Below are 21,939 nucleotides of genomic sequence, written 5' to 3'. Positions count from 1 at the left end.
TTCACGAAACGTTGTTGTAAAAAAAACTTTAATTCTCAACATTTACTTGAAAATGCCATTTACTGAGTTGCGATACGTAATCAGTTAAAGTCGTTAAAACCGAAATAGCAACATATTAAACGACCATTATTTTCCTAAGTGTAAAATTTCAACTGTGATGCAATCGGTACCATCAGAAAATTACTCAAAGTCACTATATATTATTATTATTATTAACCACGAATTGTGTTTCTATAGAAACAATTTTTCACCTCTATTAGTTCTATCAGAAAAATTTACGACAGTTTCATAAAATATCATATCAGCAATTCTGATATGTTTAACCACATTGTCCACATTTTCTTCTAGTAATTTTCTATAAAGTTCTTTTCCTTAAGTTTATTAGCAAAAATTTTCTTTTTTTTCCTTTTAGGAGAAGACATTAGAGCTGTGTCCAATAATTCCATTATTAACTTGACATTGTCAGTTTTAGAGTTTCCACGGCTCAAATTCTCAAATTTCTTCCAAAAATGATTTAATTCAGGTCAGCTCTCCAGGGCAAACTTGCTCAGTCGCCAAATGACATCATCTCGTCCAGCAATTTTGGCGTCATGTTCAGCAAAAACTTTTTAGCTCTCTGCTCAAGCTATTCCTCTTTTGTTCATTGCATTTCATCATATTCTTATGATGTCATATCTCACAACAATTGCAGTGTTCATGAATTTCAAAGATTTACGAGCGGGATAGATAAATCTTCCTAATTTTCCCGCCTTAATGCAGCTTAATTGGCACTTTTATATTCTAATGATGTTTTTCTTTATAGAACAAAACTATTAAAATTTTCGAAATTATTATTACAATTAGATTGATTAATATTGTTATTAAAATATCAAATTATTACTATTACAATTATTATTATTAGAATTGTTAAAATTATTAAGATTATCATTATTATTATTATTATTATCATTATTATTATTATTGTTGTTGTTGTTGTTGTTATTACTAAAATTTTTATGATTATTAGTATTAGAATTATAAAAATTATTATTATTTCTAATAATAAAGTCATTAATCTTTCAGAGAGAGAGAGAGAGAGAGAGAGAGAGAGAGAGAGAGAGAGAGAGAGAGAGAGAGAGAGAGAGAGAGAGAGAGAAAACTCGACTAGCAACATTGCAAAGACCACCACCTCAGGCAAAAAAAAAAAAAAAAAAAAAAAAAAAAAAGACTTTAGTCTCGCTACATGTGGCTCTATTTGAAGACGGGTATCCGATCCTATTAAAGAATCTCGGTAAGTCAAGAGAATTTAAAACTATTTTCCTTTTTATGTTTATGCCTCGTGGAGATGGTGAGCGGACAGCACGTGTATCCATTTCCATTATAATGACGTCTTCTTCTAATGTATTCAACAAAGGAACATCGTGATTGGAAGGTGGATAATCCATTAAGTCACCCGCCATGTTTATTTACACATTCGGACGAATATAACTTTCTTCTCATTTCAAATGTTTTCATATTGACCAGGCTGACATGAGTCTTTTTATAGTTTATTTATGACATATCTGTTTTTAACGTTGTTAATAGTTTATATAGGACATATCTGTTTTTGACGTTGTTGATAGTTTATATAGGACATTGTTTTTGACGTTGTTGATAGTTTATATAGGACATATCTGTTTTTGACGTTGTTGATAGTTTATATAGGACATATCTGTTTTTGACGTTGTTGATAGTTTATATAGGACATCTGTTTTTGACGTTGTTGATAGTTTATATAGGACATATCTGTTTTTGACGTTGTTGATAGTTTATATAGGACATATCTGTTTTTGACGTTGTTGATAGTTTATATAGGACATATCTGTTTTTGTCGTTGTTGATAGTTTATATAGGACATATCTGTTTTTGTCGTTGTTGATAGTTTATATAGGACATGTCTCTTTTTGACGTTGTTGATAGTCTATATAGGACATATCTGTTTTTGTCGTTGTTGATAGTCTATATAGGACATATCTGTTTTTGTCGTTGTTGATAGTCTATATAGGACATATCTGTTTTTGTCGTTGTTGATAGTCTATATAGGACATATCTGTTTTTGTCGTTGTTGATAGTCTATATAGGACATATCTGTTTTCTATATAGGACATGTCTGTTTTCGTCGTTGTTGATAGTCTATATAGGGCATGTCTGTTTTTGACGTTGTTGATAGTCTATATAGGGCATGTCTGTTTTTGACGTTGTTGATAGTCTATATAGGGCATGTCTGTTTTTGACGTTGTTGATAGTCTATATAGGGCATGTCTGTTTTTGACGTTGTTGATAGTCTATATAGGGCATGTCTGTTTTTGACGTTGTTGATAGTTTATATAGGACATGTCTGTTTTCGTCGTTGTTGATAGTTTATATAGGACATATGTTTTTGACGTTGTTAATAGTTTATATAGGACATGTCTGTTTTTGTCATTGTTGATAGTCTATATAGGACATATCTGTTTTTGTCGTTGTTGATAGTCTATATAGGACATGTCTGTTTTTGTCGTTGTTGATAGTTTATATAGGACATGTCTGTTTTTGTCGTTGTTGATAGTCTATATAGGACATGTCTGTTTTTGTCGTTGTTGATAGTTTATATAGGACATGTCTGTTTTTGACGTTGTTAATAGTTTATATAGGACATGTCTGTTTTTGTCGTTGTTGATAGTCTATATAGGACATGTCTGTTTTTGACGTTGTTGATAGTCTATATAGGACATGTCTGTTTTTGTCGTTGTTGATAGTCTATATAGGACATGTCTGTTTTCGTCGTTGTTGATAGTCTATATAGGACATGTCTGTTTTCGTCGTTGTTGATAGTCTATATAGGGCATGTCTGTTTTCGTCGTTGTTGATAGTCTATATAGGGCATGTCTGTTTTCGTCGTTGTTGATAGTCTATATAGGGCATGTCTGTTTTCGTCGTTGTTGATAGTCTATATAGGGCATGTCTGTTTTTGACGTTGTTGATAGTCTATATAGGGCATGTCTGTTTTTGACGTTGTTGATAGTCTATATAGGGCATGTCTGTTTTCGACGTTGTTGATAGTCTATATAGGGCATGTCTGTTTTTGACGTTGTTGATAGTCTATATAGGGCATGTCTGTTTTTGACGTTGTTGATAGTCTATATAGGACATATCTGTTTTTGACGTTGTTGATAGTTTATATAAGACATATCTGTTTTGACGTTGTCACTGTTTTTAGAATGATTTATTGTTAATTTATTCTCATCATTTAGTTGTTTCCTTATTTCCTTTTCTCACTGGGCTATTTTTCCCTATTGGAGCCCTTGGGCTTATAGCATCTTGCTTTTCCAACTAGGGTTTCTTAAATTCATCGTTGATAATGATCCTCTCGATAGCATTAATTATTTTTAAACACTTTAGAATTCGTTCAGAATCCGTTGTTTTTCCTTGATACGTTTCGACACTTCGTGCAAATTTAGATCTTATTGTATCAATTTTATCCTTAGTTACTGAAAATTTCAAATTCCCGTCAATGGAATTTTTTATCAGATACTATTATCATTATCATTATAATTATTACCATTATTATTACTCGCTAAGCTACAACCCTAATTGGAGAAGCATCATGCTATTAGCCCAGCAGCCCCAACAGGGAAAACAGCCCAATGGGGAAAAGAAACAAGGTAAAATAAAATATTTCAAGAATCTATTTCTCATATAAATTATAAAAACCTTACAAAAAAAAAGAGGAAGAGAAATAAGATAGAATAGTGAGACAGAGTGTACCCCCAATCAAGAGAACTCTAACCCAAGACAGTGGAAGACCATGGTACAGACGCTATGGCACTACACAAGACTAGAGAATAATGGTTGGATTTCTGGAGTCTCTTCTACCCTTACCAAGAGGAAAGTGGCCATTGAACAATTACAGTGCAATAGTTAAGCCCTTGGGGGAAGAAGAATTAGATTATTTATAGTAGCATGCTCTCTAAAATCCACAACTCGAAATAGTTTCCAATAAAAGGCTAGAAAGCTTTAAGATTTTTGCTTATGTTTACATGGTAAATTTTTCCAGAAACTTGTGTATGCTCAAATATAGCACTTTAAGAATGAAATTTACAATGGAAATTATTATAACGTGTGATTTCGACATGACATTCTCTATTATAGATAAAAGATTTCAAGTGTATTGGGATACAATAAAAAGCTATGGTTGTTATTGTACATTATTAGAGAAAGGAGTAATAATTGATTTCATTACCATTTGCAGCACGAGTAAAACCACTAACATTTTATGACACACGTACCGTTTATACATATATATATATATATATATATATATATATATATATATATATATATATATATATATATATATATATATATATATATATATATATATATATATATATATATATATAATTTATATATATGTGTATATATGTATATATTTATTTATTATTATTATTATTATTATTATTATTATTATTATTATTATTATTATTATTATTATTATTATTATTATTACAAGCTACGCTACCATTATATTATACATAAAATTACATTTCATACGAAATTATCGAAAAATATCCTACGTAAGATTACCGTAATCATGGTCGTAGAAATTCTTAATTATGAATACAAAACATTGAAGGCTAATATTTTCAAACTTGGCGGCCATTTCATCATCAGACGTGCCAACATTGAATTGAAATTATGAGATGAATAATGCAAATGCAAAATAAAATCCAATCCTAATTTGAGTACATATAAGATGTAAATGGTATTTTATAGATTTCATTTAATGTTTTCGATTTAATTCATAGAATATCTTTTTTCATAATATCTCGACTGAGCAAACGAGTTAGTGGTACACCTGGTTCCTGGCTTCAAACTAAATCCCGCCTCTTTATGTGTTGCCAGAATATTAGATTTCAAGCTCTTAGTAAATGCTTTAATTTTCATCAACTAGGTCTGTATCTAGAATTTATCATTTAAAGTCAAAGAAATATTTTCATTTTGATTAGTAATTATTATATTTACAATTTAATTGTGTGTTTTTCAGAGTTCTTAACTATAGCTTTTTCGTTTAGAATTACACTCTGAAGTTGAGTTACCAATTAGTGTATTACAATATAATGCTTCTTTTAGCAGTCCCTAGGTGTCACGGCAATTTACTTTTCGCCCGTTGAAAACGAATTTACTTAAACTTGACCAGGAGATGAGTATATTTCTATCAGTTGACTTTTATTTCAACATGCTGTATGTTTTGATGATCTCACCCAAAAAACTCAACACTCAAGGTTTTAATTTTTCTAACCAACGACCCAATGTCGAAAAAAAGTCCTATTTCAAAGAAATTTATGAAAGGGAAAACTAAGTCAAATTAAATTTTTCGATTATGTTATGATTTAACCAAATCTGGTGTGAATTTTTTTGTGATAATTACCATCGAATGTGATTGCCTGTACACCATGTACACCTCAATATTTTATTAATCATTTTATTAAATATATACCATTTGCAATGTTAGAATGTATTCTTGACACAGCTTTTAAGATCCTTGCTTATTTTCTATTTTTTTATATGTTGAAATTCCTTATGTATCCATTGTGAGAATGGGCTGTATTGTAAACGACAATACAGATCTGCATCGGCAGTAGGTCTAATTTTGGTAAAACACACACACACACACACACACACACACATATATATATATATATATATATATATATATATATATATATACATATATGTATATATGTGTGTATATATATATATATATATGTGTGTGTATATATATGTATATATATGAATATATATATTATATAATATATAATTTATATATATATATATATATATATTATATATGTATATATATTGCATATATATGAAAATATATATATATATATATATATATATATATATATATATATATATATATATATATATATGTATGTATGTATGTATGTATGTATGTGTGTGTGTCTGTGTGTGTGTGTGGAAAGATTATTATTATTATTATTATTATTATTATTATTATTATTATTATTATTATTATTACAAGCTAAGCTACAAATATGTTACAGAAAAAAAAAATCCATTTCATACGAAATTCTTGATAAGCATCCTACTCAAGATTACCGTAATCACGGTCGTAGACTTTTTTTAATTGAGAGAACAAAACAATTGAAGAGTAATATTTTCAAACTTGGCGTCCATTTCTTCATCATCAGACGTGCCAACATTAAATTGAAATTGCGAGAGAGATAATTCAAATGCAAAGTAAAATCCTATCCCAATTTGAGTAAATGTAAGATGTAAATATGTCATATACATTTAATTTTATATTTCATTTAATGTTTTCGATTTACTTCATAGAATATCTTTTTCATAATATCTCGACTGAGTGCACGAGTTACTGGTATACCTGGTTCTTGCCTTCAAAATAGAGCCCGCCTCTTTATGTATTGCCAGAATAGTAGATTTCAAGTTCTTAGTAAATGCTTTAATTTTCATCAACTAGGTCTATGTCTAGAATGTATCATTTAAATTTTATTAATTATATTGTATTCTAATCAGTAATTACTTTATTTATATTTTATTCGTGTGTTTTTAAAAGTTCTTAACTATAGGTTTTTCTTTTAGAATTACACTCCGAAGTTGAGTTACAAAATTAGTGTATTACATCTAATGTTTTTTTTTAGCAGTCACTAGATGTCACGCCAATTTACTTTTCGTCCGTTGAAAACAAATTTACTTAACTTGTTCCAGAAGATGGGTATATTTCTATCAATTGACTTTTATTTCAACCGAGGTTTTTAATTTTTCTAACCAAAGACTCGATATCGAAAAAGTTTTATTCTAAAGAAATTTGTGAAAAGGAAATCTAAGTCAAATGAATTTTTTGATTATGTTATGATTTAATAAAATTTGGTGTGATTTATTTTGTGATAATTACCATTAAATGTGATTGATTGCACATCATATGCAACTCTTACAATCTTTTATTAATCATTTTATGAAATATATTGAATTATTCATTATTCAATTAAATATATTCCATTGGCAATATTAGAATGTATTCTTGACACACCTTTTTAAGATCCTTGATTATTTTCTACTATTCTTATATATTTCGTATGTTTACAACACAGATTTGTATCGACAGTAGGCCTAATTTTGGTAACAACTGTGAAGGTGTTAAAATGTTAGATACTTGAATCTGCCTAGTAGTGTATTCATAATTAGTTTTCGTAAAGTTCTTTTTGCTTAATTTCTTTGGGTGACGTCACAATGAAAACTAATACTGAATAGTAGACACTTGTCATGTGAATGAAGTTGATGACTTGGTACATTTATGGATACAACTGTCTTGGGTGTATTGGCCTAGTTATTCCATATAATCGGCTTTTGGAGGAATATATCTTTTAAATGTTTAACAGATAATCAAGAAGCTAAATGATAAAAATATCTTTTATAAAATGTCGTAGTGTACTAAACGTTATTTTTTATCAATGTAATCAATTTGGGTAACAAAAAATAATCTATAATTTTGTAAATAGAAATTAGGACTATGAATCTTTTATATACGTTTCAGTATTTATTTAATAGGCTACTATGCTTTTTACTGTGTATCTATTATTAATGTAGAGGATTCTTTACACACATTTCTCTATTAAATGCTTTAAAATTACTACCCACTAATTTTGATATGCAGCAACATCTTATTTTAAATTTGAGGTTATAAATAATTTTAAGACGGTTAGGCCTAAGTGAATAATAGTCATTCTAATTGTTTATTTTCATAAGTTGTTCATTTACTTTTCACATCACATTGCGTAGATAATCCGATAGATGTAAATTTACTTTTCTGGAAAAAAAATTATTTTAACCGTGGTTTCAATTGTTTAAAGAAAATATATATTAACAATTTGTCAAATTTATTATACAGTGGCATACTCTGAAATATTCCACTGTTGTTATAACTTGGCCATAGCATGCAATTAGCTTACTTATTAAAACACTGACTCGTGACATTACATAATTCTTTTTGTTTTTTGCAATAATATTTTCTATAATCCTTCATGGAAATAGTTCAGAGTTCTATTTATACAAACATTGTGCTGTAATCAGAATTGACATGCCTGTAATTCTTATTAAATTTTTAAAAACAGTACTTTTCATGAATTCATTATTCGTTCCGTTACTTCTTTGTCAAAGGAAGCCCTTTTCCTTTCTTTGTTGTTCTATAATCGATTTTCTTTCAGATGGTTTTCGTGTTGCCAAAAGATGGCGCTGTAACTTATAACTTAAATGTCGCGGAAGTAAACAACATCTTCGGTGAATCCTTGGATTATCTTTCTGGGAATTTTTACTTCTTCATTTACCCTAAGGGGTTATTGATAATAAATTTGAAAGGAAACAAACGGGAAGAAGCTGACTAGATAGTATGGTGTTCTTAAAAAGTGGTATAGTGTTAAGGCAGTTTCTAATTACTGTATGGTGCGTGAAGTTATTAAAGGTGAGGTATGACTTTAGTTATATCAAGTGTAGCCTACTTGATTTCAGGAATAATCGGGCTACTATTTATACCATTTATTATTTTGTCCCAGAGTTTATGCCTTGATTTGTAGCTTATAAAGTGGAATAGTTTAGTTAGCGGAAGAGGTAGAACTCTAAGTCGTATGGAATGGACGGATAAGGCAAATTGAGGCTGGATAATGTTTTTGGTGTCGTTAAAGTTTGGTTTTCTTTAATAATTATTTTTACGACAATCTTACATTTTGAAGGTCATAATTATGATGCTGTATTCCCACTTTTGGCCTAATCGTTCTGAGATAGCATTCATTCTATCAAACTGTTAAGCAGTTGTGTAGGTCTAGATTAAGTAACCTTGTAAAGGTTCGTGTGTAGTCAGTGTAGGCCTAATAATTAGTATCTTTAAAATTTCTACAATTTTTTCATTCAATCTAAAGTTTATTTCTAAAGCTATCTTCTTCGGTCTTCGATTAATAATCGGCACTTCGTAAAAACTTTATCGACTGCCTTGTTAATAGATTCAGACGTAGTTTACTATTAATTAGAAATTATTAGGTGCTTTCTAGATGGTATTAATCACACCATGGATATGAAGTTGATAACTAATTGCTACAAAACTTTATATTTAATTATTCGGTGGACAATAAACGGTGGCCATGTTTAATTCTCAACTAAAACTTCAGACCATTAGTTTTAATTGAAATTCCAGTTGTAAAGGTCATTTATTTCACATGAAAAATTGGACATATTTCACCTCCGCCAAGTAAGTTGGGAGGTGGTTATGTTTTTGCCCCTGTTTGTTTGCGAACAACTTCCTAACCACAATATAACTCTTTTAGTAGTGAAACTTTCACGGATTAATTGCTATGTTAAGACGTGAAAACGATTCAATTTTCTAAGTCGTAGGTTAAAGGTCAAGGTCAATGTCGAGCTAAAAGTCGCCCGAATTAACCCTAACCTTAACTCATAGATCGCAAATTGTTGTCACCCAGACTTCAAATACGCCTACGGTCTAAATTGATTCTAGGAAAGGCAAGCTTTTTAACAGAAATAAGCTGCTGTGGAGGAGGTCTTCACTTTTGGAGGGCTTTTCTGGTTGTTAATGCATTAACTTTGAATACGTGGAGGCCTTTTGTGTCAATAGGCGTAAGAGATGATGATGATGATGATGATGATGACTTGGAGAATATCGAGATAATGAACTACTGTATATAGTTTTAAGGTGCAACTTTATTTGACTGTCTGCTCATGTCTAAGGAGTGGGTGGTATACCACCACAGTTTCTTAAAAGCCTCGTTCTTTCAGTTTTTAATTTTGAAAAAGTGCAACAAATTTGGTTTATCTGAAAACAGAGTATGTGATTTACCTGATTAAGTATTGACTAAAAAATAGTTTGTTTGTATGGAAGAAAATTTTTATCATTCAATACTTCGTTGCGGAAGATAGGTGGGTTGAGTTTTAATAATTCAAATCTGTTAATTAAAACTTTAATGGCTTTTAGGCAGTTTATAAATTAACCGCTAGCGTGGGGTTTATCGTTAATTTTTAAATATACAGGAATTGTGGACTTTGTGTATCCTTAAAACCGGGTTGGGATATATAACTTTGGCTTAATTTGATAAGCGTTATTCAATATAATTATTAGTTCAGAAGCCTATCATGAAAGGTATTATAAGGTTCTATACCTCAGTATTATCTAGTCATGATAAAATTGAAATTAGGAGTATTTCTCGTCTGAGGACATCGCTCTGATAAGTATCTATACAAAACAAAAACAAAATCTGTTTTATTGATATTTTTACTTGAAGAGAAATATCTAATTTTTCATAAAAAGTGTGTATCAAGTTGACGTATTTTGACAATTTGAACTTTCGTTTATATATTTAAAGGGTAAATGCATACTTCAGTTGTAGAACAAGGACGTTGTTTGTTAGGAGGAGAATTTTAATGTTATAAATTTATTGCTTATATATCAAGCAATAATGAAATCTTAAGAATTGTTATTTGCGGAATATTTACTTGAATCTGTATGAGTGGCTTTTGAGAGGATCCAAATTTTCTTGCATATTTGAATTAGTTTCTTCTAGGAAAGTTCTAGAATACGATGTTCATTGTAATCTATTTTGAAGTTATCTTAAACTAAAAGTCCTATAGCTAAGCTCATGTCAAAATACTGTCGTAATTGGTCTTAAAGTAATGATTCGAGAATTTTATTTCGAAGATAGCTTGTTAAATAGTTCAGAGGCGTTCATATTTCGGACGATTAAACTGTCATTTGTGCAAGCTCTTTGCCTTAGGTTCTGTAAACAATGTAATATCTGTCTTGGAAAACCAGCTTAATGTGTACTGTAAGTGGTTGTATAGTTATATAGGGAACATGGATCTTGCTAGGAATGAAACATTTGCGTAGTTGCAAAAGTCACACTTTCTTAAAAAGTTGAATCATTCTTTTCAATGCAAGCAAACTCTAGTGAAAGATTCAATGTCTAAAACTTCCTAAGCTGTAATTAATTTTCAAGGATAAAGTACTTATAATAGATTCGCCCACCTACATTATGATGAACGCTGGTGCCTCGGGATTATCACAGTAATCTGTGCGTGTAATAAACTCAATGTGCTTAAGTGTGTAACATCGGTGTCTACGGATAAGTTTCGATTTTAATTCATACTAACTGGTGGCTGCCCCAGTACACTAGTCTCTAGCCCTGCGTATAGAAAGTGTCTACGTCCAAACTTCGCACATACTCATACAAGGTCGTAGGAACACAGAGTAGTTTTCGCCCCTGTTTGTGTGCTTTTTTTTTTTTTTTTTTTTTGAAAAGTGTGAACAGCTTCATGGCCACAATTTTAATCGTAAAGTAATGAAACTTACAGGGATTAAATGTGTCAAGAGCTGGAACTCAAATTTTGGAAGGTCAAGGTCACGGTCAAGCAAAATGTCCAATTCACGTTATCAGCCATAAGTTTGGGCATCGTTGTCACAGACTTCAACTTGGTTCATAATTGAGTAAATGAAAATCCACGCCAGTTAACATTAAAGGTAAAGGCCAAGGTCAAGGTCGAGAAAGAAGCTGCCGAGGCGGAGGTCTGCGCTCTTAAGTTCTCCTTTAGTTTTAGACATGCGTGCGTTAGTAGGCCTATACTTTGATTATACAAGCTGATAAAGATTAAAATTTTTGTGTAAAAAGTGAGAAAATTAAAATAAAAGGGGAATTCTAAAACTCATTTAATTGAAAATAGTAATTTGTATTCCTAGAAGTCTTTTTAGTTATTTCGAGGTCCCTAGCTGTACCTTCTACTGTTAAACATTTTGCTGAATTTCAACCACTATTCAACTTTCTTTTCATTTGTGGTTAAACAGCTGGCTTAACCCATTCCATTTGCCCCACTGCACTGTTTATGATTAGGAAGATTTGACAAGATGTAAATAAGCATAAAAGACTAGGCCTATAGATTTCAGTGCCAGATTTACCAGAACATTTTGTTGATGTTAAACTTCAAGTGTTGTTGTTATTAAACATCTAATGATATTTAAGCACACTTTGCCCCAGCCTAGATCGGTTAAACTCGTCCAACCCAATTCTTGATTCGTTCGCTATGGTGATGGATGAAAGATACAGTCGTGTGCAGGTCTTTTGAGTTCAAATGATTGAGGAGAGTTATTCTCTCTGTAGCTAAAGAATCTAGTGAATAAACAAACACACATTTGGCGTACTTTTGGAACTCTGCATAATCCGTGGAAGCTGGAATTTTGGTAAATGATACTTTGAGCTGAATGATTGTTTTATATTTGCGTCAGGAATATAAAATGTTTCATTAAGCGAATCACGAAACGAGTGGGCAGTCTTCGACTAGGTGCAGTTTTGTAATTTTGTGCAAAGAATTAACAGATTCTTTGCCTATGAAAGTTTCTGGATTATTTAGAAGTTTAAAAGAGAGGCAAGTTGTATTAAAGATTTCACACACAATTTTCCATTAAAACTTAAAATTTTTCTAAATGATTAGTTTGATTATTATGAAGGCGAAAGCAATTTCTATTAGACATATTCTAATTTGAAAATTGGTGAACATTGCATGTACAGAGAAGCTACGGAACATTAAATAAAAAAAAATAGATTAGAATTTAGGTTAAATCATTGAAGATAACTGCATTGTGTAGATATCGCAAGACAACCAGATTGTGACCCGAATCAATCGAACAGCTGTTCATCCTAATACAGCTGTCAAAGATTTTTGATAGTGCATTTTATCAATAGATAGTTTAAAATTTTGAGACTGCATTTGATAGTATGAATTTGTAATAAGATTTCGATAAGAAATTTAGAAAATTTAATCACGACTTAGAAATAAGTGTAGATGACCGGTTTCAATGTGAAGTTTATCAGAGCATTTTGTTGATGACCTCAATTGACGTAGGAATTCAAAATGAAAAACTTGCTAAAGTGAAAAATAATAACTTAATGCAATTTTAGAATTACCTTAAGCAAATAAGTAACTCTTATAATATATAAATACAATTGTCACGTGCATGGATGATTAAAAGTTATCGATTCTATTTTTTCAATAAAATTCCAACATTAAGATTACATACATACTACCTGGAAGGTATAAATTTTCGGGTCAAATATTGATTTATATAAAGAATACTCTAGAAATAATCAGGAAGGTTTGTGTTAATGCTTTAATTCAAAATATATTTTGCCTATCCTTAAATACACTTTATTACAGTAGTATAAATTTTAGTCAATATTTCATGTCGTGAATGAACTCGAAAAATATATTAAATGTGCTGAATGATTTAATAGTCTATTCCTCCATTTGTTACCTCCGGCAACGAAGTTGTTGGAAGGAGATTATGTTTTCGCCTGTTTGTCAGTTTGTTTGTGAACAATTTTCTGCCCATAATTTTACTCAAGAGTAGTGAATCTTGCAGGGATTAATTATGTCAATTATGTTAATTATGGAAATGATTAAATTTTGAAAGTCCTAGGTCAAGGTTAAGGTTTGAGCTAAAGGTCGACCGAATTGACCCTAACCTCGAGAAATAATCTGCCGTGTCTGAGATCTGCACTGTGCCGTCTTCATACAAAAAAAAAAAAAAATCTATCAAATAGATTTATGCCCACGAAGTTTTTTTTTTTTTCGGTATCCACTGTATGACCTACTAAATATCTTCATGTGGCCCCATGGTTAAAGAACTTGAAAAGTCTGATCTGATACCTCTCGCTAGCTCATATCTGAACTTGCTGCATTCATAAAAACCTTTTGATTTACCTTATGAATATGCAATGTTGAAAGATAATCCCATATCTTCCCAATACCCATGAGTTTCAAAGGGTTGTTGACAAACTATCAAACATTGTCATAACTAAAAGGCTTCCACATTAATTTAGACATTCTGAAGTCTCTTCATTCTAGAAGTAACTATTTTCTGGAGCTCATATGTTTGTCTAAATTAGAAAATTCAAAATACTGAATATTTTGTCTTCATATTTTGCGTTGTAGAAGCGCCCAGGGTGCTGGACCCGAGAAATATTACCTTTAGTCAGAGCTGGAAATATTGTGGCTGCCTATTATCATTTAGGACTGCATATTCTTGGTAACATTTTATCGTTCAGTTGTGTGCTATTTGGCAGCAGGCTTTTGCAGTTTACTAAAAATCTATATTTGTAGTTTTCGAATTGCTCTTGTGCCTCAATGCAGTTTACATGTTTTAGATTTTTAATTACAATTTTTGTAGACTTGCATTTCAGAACAATCCAGGATAGATTGTGAACATGAGCCTTTCCAAGTTGTGTTGAATGTTCGCTCTAAGGGATAATTACTACATTTTTTATTGAATTTCCTTGCTCGAGAATTTGATTACTTAATTCGTGTAACATGGCACATTTATAGTTTCTATAATTCTAATTTTCTCGAAAAAGTTGGGTTAAACTATGAAAGTTAACAGTATTACATCCATTGTAGAAGTTCTCGTGCAAAAAGGTTTTTTGCCATTGTAGTGTTTAAAAAAAAAAAGCTCAAATATTCTAGCAGTTTTAAGACGGTTATATAACGTCCAAAATGTCAGATTTGGTGAGCTTTCAAAGTGTATATTTGTTATGATCAGTTAGCAACACTGAAATGATACAATATATTTGATAAATTTTTCCCCATATAAATTTTTCCCCATGATAAATTTTTCCCTATAGTTTCCACAGAAGTATGAGGATTGCCCATGACTAGCCCTATTCTATGAGTGACTAAGAATTGCTCGGTAAGCATGGATATTTAGCAGCTTGGAACGTGCAAATAGTTCGTTCAGACATTGAAGTCCGGAAAGTTAAAATCTTTCATGGAGTTTTGTGAAATAGTATGATCATATATAGTCTGCGACAAATTAAGTGCCGTTACCCCTGTATCACTGACTCCCTAAAATCTATAAACATAAGAAATTTGGAGGCAAGGTTAGAAACTTTCCCATATGTGAAGTTACGTAAAAAATTATTAAGCTTTTATGCATATTTGGTTATCTCAGTGTTGTCAGGTGTATGGAGACAGGCGAATCTGTAAAGAATAGGCCAGACTATTCATGTAAGGGTAGGCAAAGGGAAAATGAGAAAATCCGTAACCAAAGAGAAATATCTAATGTAGTACTGCCTGGCCAGTCGAAGGACTCAACAACTCTAGCAGTAGTATCTCAACTGGTGCCTGGTTCCATGACCAACCTACTACCCACCTTTTCTGGCCAACTATAACTTTCATTTCTGGGAGATGATTTAATCACCTTTTCACCACTTGCATTAGGCTAATGGCATAAACTTAACGATAGGGAGTGGATTAGGAATAGCCATAACTCTCACTATAGGAAAGAACACTTCCTCTAATGCTAAAACGTTACTCGTGAATGTTCCAGGCAGTTTGATAACTTCAACCTGGCCCTTCAGCCAACATCCAAGATCCCACTCCAGAAATCGACACACTTCCATTCTTGCTCCTTTATTTGATAGTTTTTGCTTCATAGCGGGCGTTTCCCTTCAACTGTGCCTTACTCATGCTTCTACGAACGCAAAATATTTTTTCACAAAATTAATCCAAGGCGACATTCTTTTTGCTATTGTTAGTTTCCTTATCAGTAGGAATTTAGCAATTAACATTGGCTTCATGGATGCGTCGTTTTGAGATGCTTGGATGAGAACAAAATCTATTTTAAGAAAGGCAATTTTTACAATACTTCATTAAAGAAAGAGCTTGATACAAAACATCAATGAGTATATGATGAATAATAAAATTTGGGTGTTTACAAGATTAACATATTTTTCTGGGAGAACTAGATCTCTGCTATGAAAACATATCTTTAATAATAATAGCAATACTTGTAAATAAACACATGCCCCCAAAGAAACTCAAATTATGAACCTATTTGAGCCTTTAGGGTGAAAAAATTATGAATGTGTATATAAAACTAAACTCAGAAGCTGGTATAGCTACCTGGGGGGAAAAAGGGCTTCAAATACATCAATATATTGACGCAACAGATTTTTCCTATTTCAGATACCATAAGATTACAAATTTTTTAGTTTAATTAGCATCAAACACAACAAGAGTTGTGGTAAGAAATTGACAGCGTACCTCTAGCGTTAATTTCGACATAAGTTTTGTCATCTTTTGCTTAATGAATAGAACTACCGAACAAGACGCGTATGTAACCACGAATTTAGTTGTTCATCACAGATTTCCCGTGTTTTTATGACTAAAATACGTAAAAAATTATTTTATTGTCGATAGAATAAGTTTGTTATACGTTTAGATGAGAGAGAGAGAGAGAGAGAGAGAGAGAGAGAGAGAGAGAGAGAGAGAGAGAGAGAGAGAGAGAGAGAGAGAGAGAGAGAGAGAGAGAGAGAGAGAGAGAGTATTCATGGATTTTCTAATTTTATTGGGAGAGAGGGAGAGAGTCTGTGTCTTTTTAAAACCCTTAATCAACCAAATTAGTAATCAGTTTTAATGCGATGGTTGTGGTGATAGTGTTTACTTCTTTACTTGTTTTGGGTTTAAACCCAACCCTCCACTGATGTAGAGTGAACAACTTCTCGGGCGGGTCCATATCATTCATCTAACGAAACATTTTCATTATAACTTGTACAATTCTTTGATTGTAGCATCATCCAAATCATATGATCTTGTGAAAAATAGTGTCTTTATTTTCTTCTTAAATTCAATTGCTCCCTTTAGGTCCTTCATTTCAGTTAGCAGTTTATTATAATGTCTAGGCGCACAGTAGCTAAAAGCCCTTTCACCAAATTTACTATTTGTTCTTGGTTCAGATAGCCTATGTTTGTCACTCATGTGTCTTATGTTAACATTAGTTTCTAGTTTGTTCAGGCATTCTTTTAGATATTTTGGTTCATTTTGGTTCAGTATCTTGAACGTTAGTAAGAGTAGCTTGTATTCAATTCTCGCCTTTACCGGCAGCCAGTGTAATTTAATTAGTGCAGGGGTAACTCTTTCCCTATTGTGTAGTCCTTTTATTAATCTAGCGGCTCTGTTTTGTACTCTGACTTTTCTTCAGCTGGTAATTTGGTAAGCCATAGAAGTGAGTTGCAGTAATCAATTCTTGAAAATATGTGGTGATTAATGAGTATGGCCATAGATTTTTCATCTAAGTATTTACTAATAAATGCTATATTTCTAATATGATAGTTACAATTTCTTACCATATTATTTATATGTTCGTTCATTGTCAGTCTATCATCCATGATTACTCAAAGATTTCTGACTGATTTCTTTAGGTCAATGATAGATTGACCTATTTCAATTCTTTGGAAGCATTAGATTCTCTCTATATCTTTTTCATTTCCAAAAATAATACATTCACTTTTATCTTCATTTAGCTTGAGCTTTTTTGTTAACATCCAAGCCTTAATGTATCTTTCTTTTAGCTTCATCAACTGATTCTATTGGGAAATAGAATTGTGTATCATCAGCGTATATTTTAAACTTAACTCTGTGAGTTTCAAGTATATTTGCCAGTTCAATCGTGTAAATTTCAAACAGGAGAGGACCTAGTACACTGCCTTGAGGCACCCCTTTGGTTAGTTTTCTCGTTTCAGATTCAACATTTGATATTACTACTTTAACTTTGCGGTTTTCAAGATAACTCACAAAGCAGTCATATGCTCGTTCTACGATTCCCACAGCTTTAAGGTCTTCCATCAGATATGTATGTTCTACAGTATCAAATGCTGCACTTAGATCAAGCATCACAAGGATGCAACACTTGCCATTTGTTATAATTTCTGTTATGTCATTTTTAATCGCTAACACTGTTGTTTCTGTTGAGTAATTTTATCTGTATGCAGATTGATCATCAGGTATGGCATTAGATTTTTTCAGATGTTTCCAGATTTGTTAGTGTACAGAAGTTTCAATAATTTTCGAAAAATGACAGATTTGATATTGGCCTCTATGAACTTAAATTGTCTGTATCACCTTTTCCTTTATACACAGGCTTGATACATGCAACTTTTTCACAATCAGGGAAAACTGCCTGTGTTAGATTCATATTTACCATGTTTCGGTAGGTCTCTTGTAGTCTGGTGAAAGTTTCTGCATCTTTTACCTTGTCAATTGGTAATGGGTCATTTCCGCAGTAGGTTTTTTTTTTTACTTTATTATTCTCATATAATCACTCTGACTTAGCTCTTTGAATACCCTTAGCTTACTTACGCCTGTTGCTGATGTATTCCTTCGTTCTGTTGTGCCGATGTTGGGAAAACTGGAGCAGATTTGATTTATTTTTTCTTCAAAATTATCAATAAAATAATTTACTAGGCATTTAGGATCATTAGTTATGTCAGACAACACTATTTCTGTCTTTAGACCTAATAGTTTCTTTAGGTTCTTATGTCATTTTCATTGCACACTTTTTTATAATAGGCCTTTTTTAACTAAGATAAGGTAATTGTAGCCATTTCTAGCTGCTTTGTAATGTTGGCAGTTTTCATTATTTTTATTTCTTTTCCAATTATCCTCCTTTTTTTTTTTTGTTCATGTAATTCATTATCAGACCAGTTCGATTTTTCTTTAATTGTGATTATTTTTGTTATTTTCGGGCACCTATTATTATAATTAGTGGCTATATTGTTTTACTTCTATCAGTAATGCAGTTTATACAGGATTCTCTCTACGAGGGTTTGCTTCGCTTCAGTTACAGACTGGTGTTATCCCTTTTATATCCTCTAGGCTTTGTTCAATGAACTCTTTTAAGATCAAAGTTAGTCTTAATTCTGTATGTGATTTCCTTCTGTATTGCATTATTTTTTCTAACATCTATTTCAAAAGACATTAACTTATGCATTGGGGATATAGAGCAGTCAGGTTCAATCTCTATATTTAGTATGATGATGATGTTTTTATTTACTATAACTAGATCTAGTATATGATTAGACTGAGCTGTTGGTTCAGACACAATGTTTTCAAGGTCGTGGTTGTCAATCAATTCTCTAAATTCATTGACATATGGGTCTACTCTGTTATCAAGATGTAGGTTAAAATCACCACATATAACTATATTTCGATTGTCGTTCAATGTATCTAGTAATTTATTAAATTCATCTAGAAACATTCTTTTGCTTTTGCTCAGTGGTCTATAGAGTATAACTATTTGTAGATTTACATTTTGAGATAAAATTTTTAATATTCATATATTCAAATGAATTAACTATGAGATGATTTCGTACTGTAACTTTATATGTGATTTCTTAATTAAGATTCCAATGCCACCACCTCTTTTGTCTTCTCTTGGTTCATGATAAAAGTTACATGATTTAGGTGTCATTTCATTTATTTTCGATCTGTCACTCACATTACCACTCAACCAAGTTTCAGTTAATAAGCAAATATCCGCATCTTGATAACTTACGACTTCCTTAATGATATGAGTTTTATTGCCAATGGATTGTATATTTATTAGATTAAATTATATTTTCTTAATCGAAGCCATGGTCAGTATTGTTTCTGACTCTTGTTATTTCTTGTTTATAAACTCCGCAGTTTAGTCTACCATAGGCTTTATATTTTGTGTCATCATAGTTCTTTCTCACACAATTTATGCATTTAACTTCAACAACACTGCAATGACCCGCTTTATGTTCTTCCGCACACTTGGGGCACGACTGTTTATTCTTGCCATTTGCTGCACTTTGCCCAAATTCCTGGCATTTGTAACACTGGTAGGGCATGTAATGGTCATAAACATTACATATATGTGGTACTAAGTTTATCTCCATTTTCATAGATTGCTTTACGTATCTTAGGTGTGCATTTTATAATAGTGTTTTTTTATCCATTCTTAAATTCTCTTGCATTATGATAGTCAGATCATCATTTTCTACAATGTGTTTATTTAACCACTGGTTCTTAAGCTTCAGACTTTGAATATCAACATCATCATCTTCTGGTACATTAGTAAGTTTTATCTTCGGTTTAAGTTTTCCTTTTTCAGCAACAACGATCTTGTTTATATTACCTTGTTCCAATTCTGATTTTGCCTGCTCCAGATTCTGTTTATCAGCAAATTTTAAGATCAGGTGGCTATTTTTTGTTTCACCAGTGCTTTCAACTTGGGCTTTTATATTGGTCATAATTGTTTTCTTATTATTAACTGCTGAGACCTCATCAGTTGATTTTACAATCAATGTTTTCTTTGATTTCAGCTTTTCAGCATATGTACCAGTTATATGCTTCCTGTCTATGTCATCTTCATTCCTTTTTCTTTTCATTTTTAATTCTTTCATTTCATTTCTTAATTCTTGCATCTCATCTCTTGTTTCTTGCACTTTATTTCTCATTTCCGTCATGCTATCCTTCATTTCTTATATCTTATTCATCAAGACCTGAACCAAATGATGGGACATTACGACTTCTTCATCCAATAATTTTCATTGTATGTTTGCTGCATCCTCATTGATCTTATCAGTGCAATTCCTACACTTGTAATAAATATGTTCATTACACAATAGCCTTCTATGGGCTTGTGATAAATTTTCTATTAATCCAGAACATGCATTTTCAAAATGATACAATTTTTGACATCTATCACAACAAATTGCATCACAGGCAACGACAGTCTTGCAGTGCTCACATAGTTCAGTGTCATCAGATTCCACGGTGACCAACGATCCATTCGCTGATTCATCATTTCTTCCACAAGCACCTTCCTCCATATTGTCACTATCATATAATGATGTATTCTTCATTATCTGTAGAAATTCATTTGTTTCTTCTTCAACTGATTTTCCTGTTTCAGTCTTTTCATGAGGTTTCTTTATAATTTTCTTAATGGCTCCTAACATTTTTGTAGTTTACACCATGATTAAGTCCAAATGAGTCGGGAAAGCCATAATTGGTAACTTTTACCCGTGTCCCAGTTGTAATCAACTATTAATTTGTAATTTTGCACTATTTAGTATTCCAATGACTTTGATTCCAATTAATATAACTTAATGATGTTGGAAATTATTAACTTAACGATTTTCACTTTTAACTTGCCACTATTGTTGTTAAATTTCAACAGAGCACTTCTTCAGGACGTCCTCACCACCACAAATTGTGTAACAAATTGTGTGGTAGTGTATAATGTACCTATAATCCATTTGTCTGTGGGCAGTACGCAGATGCAAATCTGTGATCTATGTCAAGTCTCTCACAAATTCTATCATTCAGATAATTAACATTCACAGCCTTAATCAGTTATTAGAGATACATAAGAAAGGGGGGAAATAGTCTCCTGGATTACTCTTCCCCCTCCGGAAAGCTAGAAATGGGGGGTGAATCAGACTGGGACACCGGTGCTGAAAATACATTTAAAGGTAGATCTGCATGGAAAACCTTAGCATTTATCAAATATCTACAGCCCTTGAAGTAGAAATAGTTAGACATTGGAGCTGTCACCCTCTGTAGGTAATAAATATCAAACCACTTAAAAACTTTAGTACTGAAATGCTTTTAAGGATTAAATTCTGTGATGGGTCAGTAACTTCGTTTCAAGAGAGTATATAACTCTGAGTTTGTCTTTTCTAGTGGTAGCCTAGTTTTTTGGCCAACATCTTCATAAAAAGATAAGTCTTGAAGAATTGATCTTTTCTTGGGGTTTATCTGTGGATTGCTTATGAGGTTGAAAATAAGAATTCCATTGTCTAAAGTTTATATAGAGTGACTTGGTAACTATGATTAATATAAACTCTGACAACTCCTTTGTAGAAGCCTTGTTCGTTATCAAATAATGCTTGCTACTTAGATCATGAACACATCGGTAATCATTTTAGTCTTTCCTATGCATATACAAACTTTCGTCATTTTAAATAGGAAGATTACTTTGGCACAAACTGGGACGCCTGTTCAACTCTTTAATGAGATGGTTCCAAGAAGACTATGTACAAG

At 31.7% G+C, this 21,939-nt stretch overlaps 1 long non-coding RNA gene across 2 annotated transcripts in view; it reads left to right on the top strand.

The window, feature by feature from the left end:
• The first annotated feature begins 8,318 nt into the window (after window positions 1-8,318).
• LOC137616302 (uncharacterized) overlaps window positions 8,319-21,939 on the top strand; it is a 55,761-nt gene continuing 42,140 nt past the window's right edge. For both annotated transcript variants that reach the window (XR_011039388.1, XR_011039387.1), the window contains exon 1: window positions 8,319-8,503. This is a non-coding gene — a long non-coding RNA (uncharacterized lncRNA). The remainder of the gene's footprint in view (window positions 8,504-21,939) is intronic.

This window comes from Palaemon carinicauda, chromosome 22, assembly GCF_036898095.1.
Source record: "Palaemon carinicauda isolate YSFRI2023 chromosome 22, ASM3689809v2, whole genome shotgun sequence".
Classification (NCBI taxonomy): Eukaryota; Metazoa; Arthropoda; class Malacostraca; order Decapoda; family Palaemonidae; genus Palaemon; species Palaemon carinicauda.
Note: the sequence above shows the minus strand (reverse complement) of the source record. Positions and strands in the feature narration are given on the sequence as shown.